The sequence below is a fragment of the Zosterops lateralis genome, assembly GCF_965231275.1.
Source record: "Zosterops lateralis genome assembly, chromosome: 8".
Classification (NCBI taxonomy): Eukaryota; Metazoa; Chordata; class Aves; order Passeriformes; family Zosteropidae; genus Zosterops; species Zosterops lateralis.
This window is the reverse complement of record NC_139768.1, coordinates 13,581,408-13,601,156: the sequence shown is the minus strand read 5'-3', so window position 1 is coordinate 13,601,156 and position 19,749 is coordinate 13,581,408. Positions and strand designations below refer to the sequence as shown.

General features: G+C 45.2%; 1 pseudogene across 1 annotated transcript; it reads left to right on the top strand.

Moving 5' to 3' along the window:
* The first annotated feature begins 6,630 nt into the window (after positions 1–6,630).
* Positions 6,631–11,344, top strand: LOC310912134 (annotated as a pseudogene). Its single transcript has 3 exons — positions 6,631–6,782; positions 10,254–10,927; positions 11,033–11,344. The product of its transcript is annotated as an uncharacterized misc_RNA (transcript).
* Positions 11,345–19,749: the final 8,405 nt, after the last annotated feature.

The following is a 19,749-nucleotide window of genomic DNA, read 5'->3' as shown; positions in this document are numbered from 1 at the left end:
CAAGATTTTAAAAATCAGCTCATGTCTTCTGTGAGTGTTTCAGTGTATCAAACGTTCTATTGGTATTAATGCATAGTGTTATGGTACTACTTTGGAGTGTTTGCATCAATCAGACATTTCACATTTTGTGTTTATGTGGTTTCATAGTCTGATAACCCTCTAAAATACATGTGAGAATGAACAATTTCTCCTTCAGAATTCCTATTTAAAAATTCCTGCAGCAAACATGTTTGAAGAAACTTTTAATGCGGCTGTTTTTAATCTATCAGTGAATGACAACAACTCTGCAAATAGATGCTTATTTTCTGTCATATGTGATAAAATTCATGAACAATAACAGTAGTAAATTATTCACCTAAGTAGCAAAATTCCAGGATAATCAGCTCCACAGGCATAGACTAGGATTATTGTATTTTCTGGGGAAAAGGAAAAATAAAGTCACTTCTTAAGGGGAAGAAGTGTCTTGATATCCCTTCAAGATGTCTCCTAGTTCTCATTTTCTTGATGCAAGGAGTTGAAAGGGCCAAGGACTTGAAAATAAAAGGTGGAAAAGAACAGATGACTCCTGAGATGAGAGTACAGATCCACAGACATGAGCAAAGTAACTTTTTTCCATAAAGGTAAACTGCAAGTCAAAGGTTGGATAATTCTGTTAAAGACCATTGTTGGGAATACAAAATCCCCCAATTTTGTTTATTTAAATAAAAGACAATGGACTGAAACCTAGAGAAAAATGTGGAGAACTCAACAGAGTGCCAAACAATTAGGTTTTGATGTTTAATCAACTAAGCTGATGAAATACTGAATATCCTAGGCTACATCTAAAAATTGCAAGGATAATGTGTTTTGAAATGTCACCAATAGTTTTCGTTTTTTGTTTCTCCAGACCAAGGGGTGTATTGAAGTGCACCGTGCTCACATCCCTACCCACACCACCTTCTTATCCCTCTGACGACAGCCAGGATATGATTTGCTCTCATCCCAGTGTGAGCACACTTTAGATACAGCTTTGTGTGTATAAGCTAGTGCAGGAGCCATAGGGAATAACCTTACTGTTTAAGATTTTACAGTGCTTAATAGATAAACTGTTGAAAATCTGCATGTGGAAAGCAATCAAGATGAAAGTTAGCATGAGACAACAGAGTTTGTGATTCAAAGGAAAGAAAGAGATGAAAGAAGCAGAATAGTAACACTGGGCTTCAAAAAAGCAAACTTCAACAAACTCAAGGAATTGGTACATGAGGTCCTGGGGAAGAAATTGAAACACAAAGAAAAATTCAAGAGAGCTGAAAGTTTCTAAGAAGAGTTTCTAAGGCCATATTTTAAGTATAACGATTGTCTATCCATATGCAAAGGAAAGAAAACTCAGAGAGCACTGTGGCTGCATTAGGGGCTCATCAATTACCTGAAAAGAATCAAAAAAGAATACTGGAGAAAAAGTAGAAGCAAGACAGAACAAATATAAAAGAACAACACAGCAGGTTAGGAACAAAACTGGACAGACAAAAAAAATTGCCAGCAAGGGAAAAGCAAAACAATAAAAATTGATTTTAAAATACTTTTCTATTATACAGTAAGATCTCTCTGCTTACCAGAAGAGGTAAGTATCAGATGGTGCAAAAGCCTGGAGTGCTTGCTGTTCCACTGCTTCCCCTCTAAGCAATGCGTGTCATAATCAAAGTTAACCAGGGATACAGGTCAGAGGCTATGAGGCTAATTAGACGTATCATAACATTAACTTCTGATAAAATCCATTCTGTAATAATGAGGAAAATTGAAATAATCTTGGAGTTACTGTATTTTTGATGGAGGAAGAATGAGTGAGTTCCCAGAGAACGAGAAAATATTACTTCTTTTTTAAAATGGGCAAAACCACAGGAATGAGTGGAAAGGAAAGATAAAGAGAATGACAGAAAATCAGCCAGGAAGACTTGGACACTAGAAGAGTTACTGAAAATCTGCAAAGCTTAGAAACTAATTTAAAAGGCTGACATGCTTTTGTCCATGAAGAATTTTTAAATGACCTAGTGGTTAAGGTAACTGTCCCAAGAGCTAAAACCAGCACGTTATACATTGAAGTCAATAAATGCCTTGACAACAGATCCTCCTGGCCTAGTTATATATTTGGTCACTCAGATTCAGATGATGGGCCTCTAACGTGAATGTACAACTGGTTAGTGCATCATTTCAAAGAGTAATTAGCATGCTTGTTAACCTATGAAAGTGAATTAAGTGAGGTTAGGACTATCCAGATGTTATGAGTGAAAAGCAGGTGCAGATCCCTCAGGGACAAGGCACAAAATAAGTGAGAGCTTTGGAGCACCACTCAAATGAGGACCCAGTGCACTGGAGCCCTGCTCAGGAGTGAAGCTCCAGGGAAAGTGCTGTGGGGATGAGTAAAGAAATCCGTGCTAATTAACATTTCATACATATGTGATGTCCCATTTTGCTCATTAGCTGCCCCATGTAATGCAGGTGCTGCTGTTTGAATTCCAAGATCTGCAGATGGCCTTCACCTTGGCACTCCTGCAGAGGGTGGGAAGCAAACTATTCTGGTTTACAGTAATGAGGTAAAATGTGCTCCGTTCTCAACACACCTGGGTGGGAAGAAGGGAACTATCACAGTCACAGTAACAAGATAAGACCTGCTTGGGATTCTGCATGCTCCAGTGAGGAAGGCAAACTACCCAGGGTTACCATAAGGCAGCCTTCTCACAGCCTACACTGTATGGGATGTGTGGGAATGTCTGTGAATTTTACTGCTGAAATACAAGGTGGGATGGAAAGCACACTTGCACAACATACAAGCTTAGAACTCACAATAATCATGATAACAGTTTAAATTTCAGCTTCAAGTCTCATGGTTTTGAAGGATAAATGTTAAATTAAAAGTAACTACAGAGCTTCAGTAAAAATCCCTAGAGACTATAACAGATGACAAGCTGAATATGAATCCATGTGTACAGTTTGCAAAAAGAAAAGAAGAAGGTGGGGGGAGAACACCTGAAGTGTACTACATGAGAGCTGCACATGACAGAAGGGAATTATTTTGCTCTGTTTGGCAATAGAGAAGCATCAGCAGGAATTTAGGCACTGCAGCTAGGATACATACAGCCAAAATGAGAGAGAGTAGAGGCCCACAATAAGTATATATTCAGAAACATAAACTTCCTCATAAGCTGAGACAGAAAGCATTGGACTTACATAGCAAGACTGGATTGAGTAGACCTGTGAGCGTGAAATGTTGCTGTAAAAAATTGTAGTAGCTGCAGGGTAAGGGTTTGGGATTTTTGTGGGGGTTTTTTGTGTTCTGTGAAGTTTAAGCACTTAGTTTTGAAACAAGGCTGACTTTGTTTCAGTTTTTATGTTGGAGAGGCTCCTGTGAAGCACTGGGACAGGTTACTCATCTATAACACACCTCTAGGATCTGCTTTCCTGTGAATTTTTAAGAACAAGTGAGATAAAACTCTGTCATAAGTGCACAGGCCTGCTTGTTCCTGTGAAGAGAGAGGGACTCAGTAGGGATCTTCAATCAAGTGCAATTGGACATAATTCAAATATATTAATTTGATTATTAATTTAATTGTATTCTGGTCACTTCAGTGTTCAGGGGTTTATTTGCATTCTTCTACTGATACATACCAAATGTAGGTGATGCTGTGGCATGAGTTGCTAGAACTGATGTCAAAGATGGTATAGAGAGATGCTGAATTTCCTTTCTAATGCTAATCCAGTAGAAAACTGACTTGATGCTAAAAGCAGCAGCAGAGGGATCAGAGGCAGAGCCTGCCATGCACATCCATGTGCTGGGTGAGTCGTTTTAGCTGCCAGGAACTGAGTGACCATCCGAGAGTGTTCCTGTGTACATGTGGCACTCAGGGACATGGTTTAATAGTGAACTTGGATTAAGGGCTGGACTCGATAGTCAGAGTTTTTCTCCAACCTGAACGATTCCCTGATTCTATCACTGCCTCAGCTAAACTTCTACTGGTTCCCGTCCTTTCTGTAGCAGCTTTCTGACTGTGGAGTCTCGGTCCAACCAGGAGATGGCACAAGAGGCTCTCTGCAGCGTTGTACATGACGGTGCTGCACCGGGAGCACGGGGAGAGTGAAAAACCATCGGCCGTTCAGATGTCTGCCCAAACCTTGCCCATTAGAAACATGCAAACATAAAATGGCAGGGGTTTTCTTATATTCCATTTGTAAAATGAACGTATATTTATATTCAGCGTTCAGCTGCTCCCTTTAATCTTTTAGAGAACATGCACACACATCATCCTAGTCTTAAATCCTATTGACCTTCTATCCATGTGTAACACACTCGTTTCTATAAAATCTGGGAAAATAATGACACTGCACTGTCGGGAGGAAACACAGACATCGAATTGCAGGTTACAGGGGCAGTGTTAAGCATCTTAACCTAACTACATTCCTGTCCTCACCCACTAAGCCCAGCTTTTCCCTTATCAGTAAACTAAGGGAATGTCAGGACATATCTGTGTTCCCTGTTTGGGATAAGTGAAGGCAGACATACTGTGTCATTTATGCTCTGTTGCTACACTTATATATCTTGCCAGAGTTATTCTCTTCTTCAAGCAATAGTAACATTTGCAGGATACTTGATGGAAGTGACTGGAATAAGGAAAATAGGAAGAAACGGTGTATAGTGAGGAATACAGATGAGGGGGAGAAATAACTAAAAATGTGAAATGGAGAAGGGCCTTGAAGTCAGTCACCAAAAAAAAAGAAAAGAAAGCTAAAGTTTTTTTCCATTTAATTTGAACAGATTGGTTTTGGAGCAATACAAAGACCTTATTTATTTTAGGTGTAAGTTAGGGGGGAAGGAAGAGTCAGTAAAACATTTTCACTGCTGAGATCAATGCATTTCAAAGCAACATTGTGTGGCATAGACCGGGATGGGCACAGAGCGTGATAGATGTCCCCAGGCTGCCAGCTGTGATAGACCATTCTCCTGCTGACTGACTCATCGTGCTCAAATGCTAACTCTGGAATCAAGGAGGGAAATTATTCATTCTTGAATAGCTGAAATTGAAAAGTTACTTTCACGAATAATAAAAGCTTTGGTCAGTATAATTTCTTTCATTTTCTAAATTTCTTTAGAAAGTATTTGTGGGAAATAGGAATGTAATGGAAAATTTCTGATTAATTCATTCTTACTTTTACATGTTGATAAATGTAACTTTAGAAGTAATCATCATGAGAGAAAAAAAAAAAAAAAAAAAAAAAAAAAAAAAAAAAAAAAAAAAAAAAGCCACACACCTTTCAGCAAAGACTGACAAAGAAAAAGGCCTGGATGTAAAATGTGAAGTTAACCTCTCTGTTAGATTTTGAAAAGATTACAAGGTGTCTAAGTGTGTCTAATTGTTTTTAAAGTCCAATTTCTAGTCTAAACAGAATTAAACCAACTACAGACTTCTGAGCAGTGTCCATAGAGATCTCCCTCTGGCAATATGATAGCAGTGAGTGCTGAAGGAAGATTTACATTCCTGAAACTTGGATGGGTTTCCAACTCTAATAGTTTGTCTAGTAATAATTAATAAACAAAGGACTCTGGTGCTATACCTTGTTTCTAGAAGAACAGCAGTACATGTTCCAAACATAGTCCTACTACATTCTGAATTTGACTTTTTAAAAATAAGCTTAAATTTGGGTAAAGAGCCATTAAAATGAGTATTTTCTTTTTTAATATTTTCAGCATGTCTCTGCAGAATACATACATTTTTAAAAACATTTCAGTGATTCTTTTTAGCTGCTGGTGGCAGGCTTGTGTTAAGGAGCCATGGGAGCTCTTGGCATTTCGAATACTGTGTTGATTTAGATCAATTCCAAACATGATGAGACATTTAATTTTCATCTGTGCATTGTCACTATGTTTATACCAGGCCCTCCTGGTGTTTCTGCACATACAGTCTTGAAATGCCTCATGGAAAAGTAGCTCTTATTCTGTCAAAGAGGAAAGATAATGATAATTGTTGATAATGAAGAGATTGGTTGGAGGCCATTTGTAATGCTTTTAAGTCCTAAATAGTGCTTACTCAGAAACAGAATGTTTGGATAAACACACCGGGGCAAAGACCATGTAAATTGCATAGCAGATCCCAGCAGCCCCTTGCTTCCCTGGACACACCTTCATGGGAAATCTGCATGTCCACAGGTGAACACAAGGCCCCTGTGTGGTATAAACTGCCTGGATTTTACTCTTTGAGTTGCATCACCACCTAGCTACTCCTAGGAACCACAAATTCCCTCTACTCTGGTCTCACAGGACACTCCAATGCCATGGGAAAGTGTCCCTTTCTGGTACAAAGTGACAGTCCCTTCCTTTGGCCAAGTGGTGGCAGTTCTCCCCGGTACCTGTGGGGAACCCAGGGTAGTGGCACTCTCAGCTGCTCCCTCTTCAGTTCCTCCATATCTCCAATAGCCAGGGGATGTCTCAGCACAATCCTGCCCCTGAGCTTTGGACTGGAAGATGTGGACCCACAATTAATTCTCAAAGGCTGAGATGTAATCCCAAATTATTTCTATTTATTATCTATTATCCAATATTTTTAAATATTACCAACTGTCTAGTAGGCAGCCTAGTAGGTAGTTCTGCAGAACCTCCTCAACATGAGACCAGTGTTGTGTGTGAAGATTTCTGCAGAGCTGAAGGGGAAGGTGCTGCCTCCCCAAAGAGGGCAGCTGTGTATTCTGCAAACATCTGCATAGAGTATTGCCATTATCTATGGTAATGGATCTCCAGACTCCTGCTAGTGACAATCGTGTTGGTATGTCTGAGCTCTTTGTCTCTGCCCCCCTGTAGCAGCAGAGTAAAAGCTACTATCTGTCCCTGCCCTACTCTGACAAATTTCATTAGCATGAGCAGGTTTTCATCCCGTTGGTAATATCACTTGATTCCAAACAGGGTATTTCTGAATCACAGTTTAGCGGGAGATTTTCAAACAAGCATTTAATGAATAATAGATGGAAACACAAAGAAGGCAGCTTAAGAATTTTAGATAAAATTAAACTAGCAGCTGTTAAATATTGTAGCAGTCATTACATTCAGAAGTCATCTGCTACCTGTCCAGGAGACTTATACATTTTATGTGTAATGGAAATGAGATTTGGTTTAATCTTGTCACACCATGATCAATTTGTGTCTCTGGGAGCTCAGCATTTGATGCCACCTTTCTGCAGTGCCATTTACTTCAATACAATGCAATTAATAAACCAGCAGTGTATAAAAATGTAATTTGCAGCTCAGACGGAAAAAAGTCTTCAAATCAGTAAAGGCAGATGTATCAGTGGATGACTAAACTCGATATTTTTAGAGCTCCATCTTAGGTTATGTATTCTTTTTGTCCTATGTGACAGCTTGCCAAGTGTCTTTATTTGCTGACATAAAGCTGGAAAAGTAATGTCATAGAAATTGACTCTCTTGTATTTTTTCAAAAAGTATTTGTATAGAGAGATATAAATATATATGTTATATATAAGAATGTAAGTAGGATATAAATACATTATTTATACTTATACATAATATTCTGTAAGGACTAAGACTGGAAATAATTCTGGGCACATGGGACATATATGTCTCATTGGGATGGGATTGTGCCCTATCTGTGATGCAGAATGCTGTTACAGTGATCCAGAAATATTTAAATTGAGAAGAAAGCTTGCAGAAAAAAACACTTTCTTTTTTTGATGTTCATGAGAATTAGTCCTTGAGAATGGCTTTTTGCCTGACTGCAGGGGAAGCTTGGCAGGATTTTGCAAGCAGGCAGTGGCACTGATATTCCCAGTTCTGTCTGGAAAGGTTGCTGCCAGGCCACGTGTTAAATGCGGCTGAGTGGAGGGACTTGTCCTTCAGTAATTCAGTGAACAGAGCACGTTCCTGTATGTCTCCCCTCCATCTCCTGCCTGCTTGGTCTGCTCTGTGAGATATGTTGCCAACAGAACTGTCTAATGCTCAGAAGCTCTGGTATTTTAAAATTTATCCTGAGGTTTGTGGTAGGGGAAGTCTTTACATTCACCTAAAGAAAAGAATATTTAAAAACCTGAAATATTCAAAGTGGGGTGAGGTAATGGGGTGGGGGGTTGGTGGGGGTGTGTGTTATAAAACAGGAAATTTAAAAACAATCTTCTACAGTCTGGTCAAGTAAGCTTTCTAAACTTTCCATTGGGAAGGATAAAGAGATGAGGATTCAAATAATTAGATATCAAACAAATCCATTTGTTTGGTGAAAAAGACACCATGTATGTGTACACACATATATATAGATATATATGTGTGTGTGTGTGTCCAACAGGCTTTGTCTGTGGTAGAAGTGTTTGTGGACTTCTTTAAGTAGATAACATATATGGGAGGCATTAATACTTGAATGTTTATTTACACATTTTTACACAATTTTTCCTCCAGGAAGCTTGTTTAGTGGGCTCAGCCTGCAATGCCAATCCCGACCTACACAGGCCAGAAACAAAGGGCTCCAAGAGGGCTCTGGTCATGTATGGTTGTGGTTCTAAATTGGTTATTAGACACCTTTAAATAAAGGTGACAATCATGGTTTTGTTTTTGTTGGGTTAGAGACAAACTCTTGAACAATGTCATCGCTGGTAGAGCAAAGTAGGACACATGCTATGCCATGAAAATGAGCAAACAATGAGAGACAGGGCCTAAAAGGGGTTCACAAGTCAAACTTGAATGTGGTCCAGTGAAACAATTATCTGGTGAACAAAAAACTGTAGGATTTCTTGATGAAAATGGTTATAGCAACTATATTTGGAGTGGACAAGTGGTTGAAATGCTTGGTTTAGGAAAAAGATTGACAAAGAGGATTTCAATAAAACTTTAACTGGATTAATATAAAGAAAAAAATACATCTGTATAATATTAAAATTGAGTACATTGGAAGAAATAGACATGTGAGCTTGTGCAACCTCCTGTATCCACCGGAGTAGTGAATCCGAGAGGATTGCAGAGTTCATGCCACATACTCCATCATAAACATAAAATAATTAGGAGGGTTTTCAAGCCTCTGTCTCACGGACAGTCTAAGAAATAGTTAGAACTGTGGTCACAGTAACTGTTATCACAGAGAAAGTGAATGCTGAGAAATGTAGAGAGCTGCAGAGTAACAGGTTGGCCAAGTGACAGGGTAGACAGACAGCAGAGGTTTGTGTACAGGTGGTGGCTGAGTGTAAAGCAGCAAGAACAAGGACAGATAAGTAAGATGTGGAATCGTGATCTCTGGAGGCAGACTGATACCAGGCAGGGCTGTGATAGGAATTATCAATGCAGTGGAAGTCCTGCTCTGTTCTTGCACAGGAGGGTGAAAAGGGGAGGGAATTCCTGGTTACCCTGCAGAGAAACACTGCCCATAAAGCACTAAGAACCTTTTGTCAATTTACTACAGAGGCTTTACTGCAGCAGCCAAGTGTTCCTGGCGCACATAAAACCCGGAGATGAACGGGAACGATTCTGAAAGACACACTTGAGGTAGTAAGAAGAAAAAGAGGGATAGTAAGATAGCAGAGAAATCTGGATAACCTGCATAGCTGCAAGAGATCTGGAGGGAAGATATGACATGAATAATGTAACTTCAGCAGAACTCTCAGCAGAATGTCAGTTCTAAGGCAATAATTGTCATTTTCTGATGAAGTCCAGAAGCCATACTTTATATAAAACGACCAGAAGTGTGTCGATTCATAGAATCCAATGACCTTGACGTTTACCTTTTTCTGTTTCACAACCTACTCATCCAAACCCCTCAGCCTGTGCCTGGTGCTTATAACCTGATGCTGCAGTCCTGGAGAACCCAGTGAGGGAGTTTCTCTGCTTGCCTGCCTGAGGCTGTCTCGGGAACGCAGTGCTCAGCCCAGAGAGGAGCGGGCTTGAGAAGAACAGTGGGCCTGGTGCTTCAAAAGGAATGGAAAAGCAACTCCAGGGGAAGCAGCAGCGTCCCCTCTCCCTGCAGCGGCCGGGGATGCTGCGCTCCCCCGGGGGTACATTCCCCAGCGCCGTTTGAGGCTGCTCAGCTCCATAAATGCCATTTGCATGGGGATAGGATGTAACAAGAGCTGTAAATCACTGACGGCGGAGTGAACTCCTCAGGGGCAGACACGGCGGAGCCGAGCCTCCGCGAGCTGGGGCAATGTGTGAACGAGATCTTTTGTTGGGGGGGCAGGACTGATAGCAATTACATGATACTTATCTGGCCCTTTGATGTGTATTTACACAAACAACCTTTTCCTCCGGGAGTTGCGGTATAAAGGAGAGACCCGTGCTCCCCGATACCTCCTTCCCGGCATCTCCCAAACAAGGCAGGATGACTAAGGCCCCTTTCTCCGTGGAATGGTTGTCCCAGAGCAGCCAAGCTCTCAAGAGCCCCACCGAGGGCTCTCCACACCGAGCATCATCCGCAGGCCCCCGGCCCGACTCCGGCTCCAGCCTCGGCCGGAGCGAGCGGAGCCAGGAGCGGCCTGAAGCGAGCCCGAGGGACGGGAGAGGCGGCAAGAGCAGGGAGCGAGTGGCGGTCACTCCCGCCGCAGGTACGGGACAGCCTGGGGCTCCGGGGCGGGGGGCGGCTCCGGGACACCCCCGGGGCCGGGAAGGCACCACCGCTCGGTGGCTGCTCGGGGGCGGAGGGAGGGAGGGGGCGGTTGGTTCCCCACGCTGTTCTCGGGCCTGGCTGACCCTTTCCTCCTTATCCCTGCCCCAGGAGCAGGCGGGAGGCCATCGGGAGCGGGGCAGGCGGTGCCGGAGGAGGGTCCCGAGGGCCCCGAGGAGCCCAGCAGGCGGCGGCTGCGCACGGCGTTCAGCGCGGAGCAGATCAGCACCCTGGAGAGCTCCTTCCAGCGGCAGCAGTACCTGGGCGCGGCCGAGCGCCGGCAGCTGGCGGGCAGGATGCGCCTCTCCGAGGTGCAGGTGAGCGGGGGCGTCCCGTGCGGTTCCAAATAACGGGATAAACGAGCCTGAGTGGCGTTGTTTAACCTCGTCTTTTCTCCTTCTCCCCCTCGTGCTCTTCCCCAGATCAAGACCTGGTTTCAGAACCGGCGGATGAAGCTCAAGCGGCAGCTGCAGGAGCTGAGGACGGAGCCCTTCTGCAGCCCCGCTCTCCCGTACGGACCTCAGGGCGCTGTGCTGCCCCTGCCGCTCTCATACGTGGCCCGGCCACCGCCCCTGCCCCAGCACGGGGCCGCCTCCGAGGGCTTCGCCTTGGCGGCCCTGCCGGCCCCCGCCCTGGACCTCAGCAGCGCCTGCAGAGCGCAGCCGCTTGGCTTTTGGGCAGCGCCCTGCTTTGTAGGGTACCGGGACCCCAGAGCCTTCCTGCTGGGTGTCTGACCCTCTGACACGAACAATGACTAAAGAGGATTTGCACTACTGATGGGTCTCTGGGCTGCCCTCGTCTGTAACTGCCTGGTGGAGTTATGATGCGGCACCGATGACGCTGGACAATCTGAGTCATGGACTTCAGGCCCTTGCATTTATAGGCAACTGTAAAATATAAACGGGGTGGGACAAACAATAATATAAATGAAATCTTTTAATAAACCTATTTTTTCCAGATCTTATGTGAATTCCTTTCTCAAGGGTTGTAGAGGTATTCATCCTGCCCCAAATGAACGATCCTCTTCATTTAAAGAAGCATAGACTCCTTATCTAGATTTTTTTTCTGCCCCCCTGCCATTTACTCTGTGGCTGAGCGCAAAGAAGTGTGAATTTCCTTCTGTCTTCTAAAGATGTATCCAACCCCTTCAGCTACTTACTGGATGAGATTTTCTGTCGTGGAACTGTGTTTTTAGCCAAATATGTGGGTACACTTAAAACTCAGCTAGCTATAGTAGCAGAACAGATGCTTTCAAGATTAAAAAATTACTTTCTAAATAAGTATGATATGATATCTTCACGTTTTTATGAGTTGCCTCAGTGGATGAGTAAGAACCTCTTACCTAAATATGGAAAGGATGTTGAAATTTCTTACCTACAAAACAGTATCTAGTCATCTCACATGCAGTTGTCAGGGTACAAGGGTGATGATCAAAAGAATTTTAACATTCCAAAGCTGGTTTTCCATCAATGGCAGTAAAATTCCTTACCACAGTGCTATGCACTTTTAAATTTTGGATAATGAGCTAGTAAATTGGTGATCAAAACGGCCTGATTGCAGGCCAGGAAAAAGGCTCTGAGAAATGATCTTTTGACTGTAAGTTGACATAAGTCTTTCAAAGTCAATTGTCAACTAACATGAAAAGAGCAATAAAAATTTCCATCACTTTAGAGGTGAGCTGGGGGGGTTATTAGAAGGTTTCCGGCACACTGGTAATTTAAACTCCTGTAATGAATGGTCTGAGGGTTCTCTGTAAACCTCCTTGAATATCTTTTGTATACAGGGGCCAATCTGCCACTCGAGTGCCCTTGCCTGGTAAAAAACAACATTATGTGCTGCTGTGGGCAGTGGGCTTTGCAGTCACCTCTGGAAGTCTCCTTGATTATTTTGTAGCCTATGCTGTATTTTTCTAGTCTTTTGAGATATTAGTATTTGTTTGCAATTGCACGAATTGTGCGTCTCCAGTGCAAGAGTTTCAGCTAAATTAAAAAGGGTCCTATCAACGTTGCTGAGATCTCAGGAACATTATGCAGTTGTGGATTAAGGAAATTTGTCGACAGGTAAGTAAAATTCCCATTCGATGGAGGCTTATTTCTCGAAGCCAAGTATCAATAAGCGGAAATATTGATTTGAAGAAACCTGTCTTGACTCTTTCAAACGTCAGGGAACTGAGGTGTCTCCAGAAAGAGCTGCAATCGTGAATATTTTCTTTTGCTCTAAAGCAAAGTCATGTTTAAAATAACAAAACAGTCAAGGAAAATAAATGTAAAATTTACCGGGGGGGGAAAAAAGTATAAAGCATTAGAACCATTGTGGCTATTCTGTTTTCAAGGAAGTAATGTTTGAAGGGTTGGGTGTTCCATCCCTTTATGATTTTGTATGGCCACAGAGGAGAGCCCCACCTCTCCTCGGAAGGAATAATGGTAATAACCCTTCGTGCTCTCAGAAGTCAGAGCGGCGGTATAGGGAGTAAGGGATGAAGGGATGGAGCACTCTGGGGGCACCGGGACTACCCGCAGCGCTCCGGGAGCGCCCCAGCCCCGGAACAAATGGGGGAGGGTGAAAGGGAAGTGGGCACGGGCAGCACCGCAGCTGGACCGGGGAAAGTGAGAGACAGATGGGAAAGCTCAGGAGGAGAGAGGGAGAACAAAGTGCTCCCTCCTGCGGAGGGGAACTGTTTCCTGGGCGGGGAACTGCGGGCACGGAGGGTGCGCAGGGGAGGAGGGTCGTCGTCCCCCACCCCAGCGGTGAAAAAGGGGAGATAGGAGCACACCTTACGTGGTCCCCATGTCCCCGGTGAGAAGTGATCTGGGGTGGCTCTGAATGAGCCCGAATCCCCTGGGTCTGCCCTCCCGGGCCCCGGGCTCGGAACGCGGGGCCAGGCCGGGCTGTCCCGTCCAGGGGCAGCGGCTTCCCCTCCCCGCAGAGCTCTAAAGCCAGGCAGAGACCGGCGGTGCTGCCGGGGACAACACGCAGCGCTGCCGTCCTTGCCGGGGTTTGAGCCCGCGGGGTTTGTGGGGCTGCGGGGCCGAGCGGCAGCGGCGGCGGGGCGGTGTCGGGGATGGAGGGAGGCTGTGAGCGGCTCCCCGAGCTCCGGCTGGGGCTGGCGGGGTTCAGGGCTGAGCGCTGATGGGCGAGAGTAACGGGACAGCCCAGCTCCGGGAGCACCAGCTGCAGAACGGCTGGCGGGGCAGAAGCCGAGCTCTGTTCGAAAGGTGCTAATGGTCACTTAACATAATGACTCCTCGGCCGCAGGTACACTCAGCAAGCGCATGAAATACCTGGCCAGTGCTTGGGCAGGGCTAGCTTGCAAGTATTTTTCTGTTTCCCGGTAGTTGCTCAAATGAAAGCTGTCCAGCTCTGGCATTAAAATGTGAATGCTCGCTTTGCCTTTGATCTGAAAGAAACTCGGACTTCATGCTTTATTCCTGGTTGTTTGAAATTCTCCTTCACTGTGTTTTAGCCCTGGCAGACCCCAGCACCACAATAACATAGCCCCGAACGCTCTCCGGCAGCTCAAAGCGGTCTGGGCAAGTCAGCTACAAATGAGGAAAGAAAAGAAAAGAAAAGAAAAGAAAAGAAAAGAAAAGAAAAGAAAAGAAAAGAAAAGAAAAGAAAAGAAAAGAAAAGAAAAGAAAAGAAAAGAAAAGAAAAGAAAAGAAAAGAAAAGAAAAGAAAAGAAAAGAAAAGAAAAGAGAAATCGATTAGATGAGGAGGAGTAGTTTAATGCTCATGGGGTGAAATTGTCAGAACCCTCCCGGCCCGACGGCTCTCGAGGGAGAGGCTGTATAATGTGGCCACTGGGCTCCCCGGGGAGGAAAAGGGGATGGGAGGGGAGAATTGCCAGAGCACTGACTTCAAAGCCCTTCTCCCCTGCAGTGCGTGCGCTGAGGGGAGAAACCTGATTGAATTAACACCGCGGGGCTGGGGAGCCGCCAGCAGCGCGCTCCCAACCGCCCGTCCCAATTTGGCTGAGGCAGCCGCCAGGGGACTGGCAATAGGATCGGGGTTTATCACCCCCCTGCAGCTCCCAGACATGGTGGAGCCACTCCAGGGACCTCTTTACAAACTAGGTGAAATTTTTCGGCGTTGTGTGCTAATCGAGAGAGATCTCGCACTGTTAGGCCATTACATCTAATTGCTGCCCATTATCTCTTTCTTTGATACTCAATTAGATGACAATTAACTCGATAAAACCCACCGAAGTGGAAGGGGGAAGAAAGAGGAGAGACTTCTTGGTCTCGACATGTTCCTTGCGTAGATTTTACTACCCTTCCTTTATACCTGTGTTTTAAACCCCAAGGCTTCGACCTCATGTTACCCTCTAACAGCACCTCGTAGGGACCTAATCCCAGCCTCTCTTCGGTATTCAGGTACGCTGAGTGCTTTATTTCTCATTTCAGCTCTTAGTTATTCTGCCTGGGGAATTCCGAACAGCTGTGGAGGTGTCGCAAATCCTCAGGCAATGAGGCGTGCATAGAAATACAAGGACTAGTTTGTTTCGAGCTGACTTGTACTTAACTTATCTAGGTGCTTTGTCCATTAGTTCTGCAAAGCACACAAAAATATTTCCCCGATAAATCGTTTTTAATGCAAAGCGCTCGTTTGTTTCCACAGTCGCTGAACGGGAATATGTGGCTGGGTTTGCGGTGTGTCAGCTGGGAGGGAAGAGGGTGCAGCGCTGCCGGCTGAGTCAGTAGCATTTGTCATTTATTGTGTGTCAGCCCGCATTGTTCCCGTGGGCAAAGGAGCGGCGGGGTGATGGCACTGTTAGTGTTCACGGGTACTTCAAACAGAAAAGCATCTATTCCCAAACAATCGATCTCGTTGATGCCTAATTGACTATCTAATAGCACCTATCAGGACATCAAAGGAGACGCTGAATAACCAAGTTAGCATTTCTAAAGGGGAGCAGCGGAGGGTACAAACAGCCATCAGCTGTCCCACAGCCCGGAGCCCAGGCGGGCCCTGCGGCTGCCTCTGCGCCTGGGATTCCTGGGGCCCCTTCTGTATGTAGCAAGGCAAACTGCCTTGTCTCGCCTGCGCTTTTAGCCGCGTTAAAACCCCCTTCCTACAGTGAGTTTACAAGGCCCCTGCACTTCCCCAGGCTTTCTGCTCCTGCCCATTTGTGCAGCTAAGCATGGGGTTTGTTTGGGGTTTGAATGTTGGGGTCTTTTTGGTTTGGGTTTGTTATGTTTTTCGACTTCTCATAGTGGAGCGGGTGGCGTTGCAGTTGTTTTTATCGCATCCCCTATCATCTCCACTTCTCCCGTTTGGTCAAGAAGGTATTGGAAAACCTGTGCTCCTCGTAAATATAATTGGGATCTGCCTATGACGGAGCCACTATCCCAGATCTGGTGGCCTAGTACATCAGCTCTCAAACTATGATAACTTCTATGATAGTTCTGTATGTTGTTGGGGGATTAGGTTTGGTTGGTTGGTTTGGTTTTTTTTTTTTTTTTTTTTTTTTGGTTTTTTTTTTTTTTTTTTTGTTTTTGTTTTTTGTTTTTTGTTTTTTGTTTTTTTGTTTTTTTGTTTTTTTGTTTTTTTTTTTTTCCCCCGTGGTCTACTTACAGACATGGCTAGCAGCTAAAAAGTTTGCAACTGCCCAACTATGCTAGCAATTATTCCCCTTGAGAAGGACTATTTTTCTGTTGGCAAAATATGTCCACTTTCTCTTATGTCTTCAAGCAAAATCAATGTGATGGTTCCATTGGCACACTGACAGCATTCCTGGGCACCGAAAGTTCTTCAGCATCTGGCAAAGGATGAGTATCTGGTCTCTTGTGCAAGAGATGCTGCGGCCTGAATGATGGGCTGGACCTTCCTTAGGCAAAACGTTCATGCTGTAGGGCTGCTGCAGTCCTGCCTGTTCCCATGGGTTTATATTCCATGTGTGCACAAAGCCCCAGATGAAATATTCCCAGGCATACCAGAGAGAGAAATCTACCATTTGTCCTTAGAAATCTTGTAGAGCTCACACGAGAAGAGCACTCTGTCCTGACAGGCGTATCTGTAATTATCACATCCTGCCGTGAATCACGGCACTGACATTCAGGGTATCACACCGAGTTACAAGAGTGAAAGGTTTTTAGTCCATTTCTGGAAGCAGCAAGCATGTTTCTTATGGTTGTAAGGCTTAGATACAAATGCGGAACAATAATTATATTGAAATGAAATTTGGAAAAATGGGTCCACTATGTTTTTAATATAACACATGTAAGAAAAATACATCATTTTTTCAATATATTACAGCATTCTGAGTATAGAGAGTTCTATAGGAAAATGTATAATTTTCCCAGAGAATTTAGATTTATTTTTCATCATGTTTATATATCACATCAGTCAATGCTGTAAAAATTTCGTATGATAGAAAAGAGTTGAATGGAAGTAAATTTGTGTCTCATATGAGCCCCATATTACTGCAAGGTGAGGGGAAGATTTAACTGCAGATGAAGCGCCTCTGCCCACCCAGGGTCATTAAAGTTTTCAAGTTTCTCAAGCTGCCACCTCTTTCTAATGGGAACTACAACAGCCACATAACACCTTCCACACGTCTCCCATCTGTTCCAGGGTTTTGTGGTCCACAGATGCAGCTAGCTTCATCTGAAGTGGGGGAGATCCTAATGTTGGGTTTAAATACTTCACTAAATAGGCAATTCAGATTGGAGTCTAATTAAAAAAAAAAGAAAAATCAGTTTTCCTTGACTTTCAGCAGTGAGACAGGTCAGTTGCTTTCCTGCATTCCCAGTCAAAGGAGAGGAAGGAAATGGCATCAGTTCTTCAGGGTTAATAATAGTTCCATTCTATATTACACACAATGCATCAATGCAAATGTTGGTCTCTTTGGGCACAGCACTGTGTGGTCATCTCCTGTCTGGTTCAATATTGGCAGTAGGGGATGAAGTGTCTCTCCTAGAGGGTAGTCCCTGGGTGTTTCTGTGTGCCCAGGAGAGGGGCCTGCAGGGTGTGGGGGACCCAAGGCTGCCTGGCTTGGCACAAGTTTCTTCTGCTGGAGAAGTGCCCTGCTGGAAGCAGGATGCTTGCTGCTTGCTGGGTAGGGGTGTGCTCAGTTTAGGAGCTCCTGAATACCTATGGTTTTCTTGTATTGACTCGAAACTTTTTGGTGAGGTAGCCAGGCTCTGCAGATAGCACTCACTGCCTTACTGAGGACAACTTGCCGTGAATGTGTTTCTGTGTGGCAGAACATGAGCTTTTCTGCTTGGATTTGTCCACATATGGGGTTATTCAGAAATTGCTGTTCTGAAATAAGACCGGGGATAACATAGTGATGTGTTTTCTTCAGAAAATGGACTGAACACAAGTGGAATAGTTATTAAATCCTGAAGTTATTAAAATAAATGTGCAGGCTCTTAGTTCATTTGGGGAAGTGTGAGTGACCTATCCCTGCTTGACTGAAATGTGCATAGGATTTAACCGTTTGTATTACAGTGGTTCTGGTTGGGTCAGTGGCACTCACAGGAATGCGGTTCTGTTCCAGGGTGAGATCCAGCTGGGCATTTGCATTGGCTGGTGCATATCAGCCAAAATGACAGTCTTGTGCCATCAGCAAGTGAAACTCCTTCAGTAGCCGTGCCCAGCGCCCCTCCAAGAGCAGGGCGATCTCTCTGTCGGGGCTGTGCCGAGGCAACAACAGCCTTTCCCATCCCTGCCCCGAGGGGATGGTGTTGCAAGCAAAGCTTCAGGAGGCACGCAGCTCTTGGGCTCTGTGGGCTCGGTGAGGTGTTTGCACTGCTCAGGTGCCTGGGCTTTATCCCTCCCTGGGGCCAGTGTGGGGATAAGCTGATCTGTGGGATGGGGAGGGGTCGATAACCTTCTATCCATTCCCGCGGCCACGGAGTTACGGGAACACCTGAGACAATGAAAATGAATAACACGAATACGAGGGGGGGTTTATTATTATTATTATTATTATTATTATTATTTTCCCCGAATGATTTTCATAATAAACTGGAGAGGTGGTTTAGTTGGGATTTGTTTGACTTTTTTTTTTCTTTTCTTTTAAGACAAACCCACCCCCCCACCCCCCCCTCACATTGCCCATGTGTGGAGTAACCTGGATTATTTTTTTTTTTAAATTGCTGTGTTTCAGAACTAAGCAGACTACCTCCCTGTTAGACCCAGGTTTATGGTGTGCACTCCCTCCGGTGATGCATCCGAGCAGGAACGCTGAGGATTTTGGAATCGTCATTGCAACTGAGGTCCTGTCAGTGCATTCGCCCAGTTTGAGGGATTGGAGCTCGCCTCCATCCTCCTTTAAGCGAGGGATAGAATGTGAGTTATTCAAATACTGCTACTGCCGGTGTGGCATTTCTTACTGGCGTGACCAGAAACCCGGTGAAGTTGAACAAAAGACCCTGGGGATGGGCTGAGCTGCCGGGATGCCCCTTTCTCCTTGGTGTTCTCCCTGCATTACAAGGGCACCGTCCTCTCGGGAAGCGGCCTATGGGTCGGGGCAGTATGAAGCTGATGAGGTGCGAGCTCCGCTGCTCACTCAGCGCTTTGATCACTAAACGATTGGGGAGATGGGTTTTCTGGCTAGACAGGCGGCGCCAAGTTCAAGCTGAGAGGGCCCGAGGCTCTGCTCACCCCCAGCCCGGGCAGTGAGGGCTGAGCCCCGTGGATAGGGACTTCTTGACATTGCCCCCCACGGCTTTTCCCAGGGAAGGAGAAGGATGGCAGGGCTGGCAGGCTCTACCCAAGGTTCCTTATCCCTCACGCCCGCCCCGGCGCCGTGGCTGTGGGTTTTGGGGCTGATTTCGGGCATCTGTGCAATGCGGGACTGGGTGACTGACAAGGGAGGGATCAACCCGCGCTGCCACGGGCAGTCCCGGCGTCTTTAGAGGCCCATTCGCGGGGCCGGGGCTGCCCGTGCCCGGCCCTCCAGGGGAGAGGGGCAGCTTTGCACTTCAAGGGGGTCTCCCCGGCCCCGCAGACACGCTGGAGCCAAGGGCTGTAGACATTTGCCAGACGTGTGAACTTTCCTCCTGGCCGGTAGCTGTTATCTCTGCCCGATTCCCACTTTGATGTGTGTTCGCACTTACAAACGACCCCTCCCGGGACGGAGCGCCCATATAAGAGCGGGCCGGGGCCGCGGCTCGCCCAGCCCGTCCCCGCC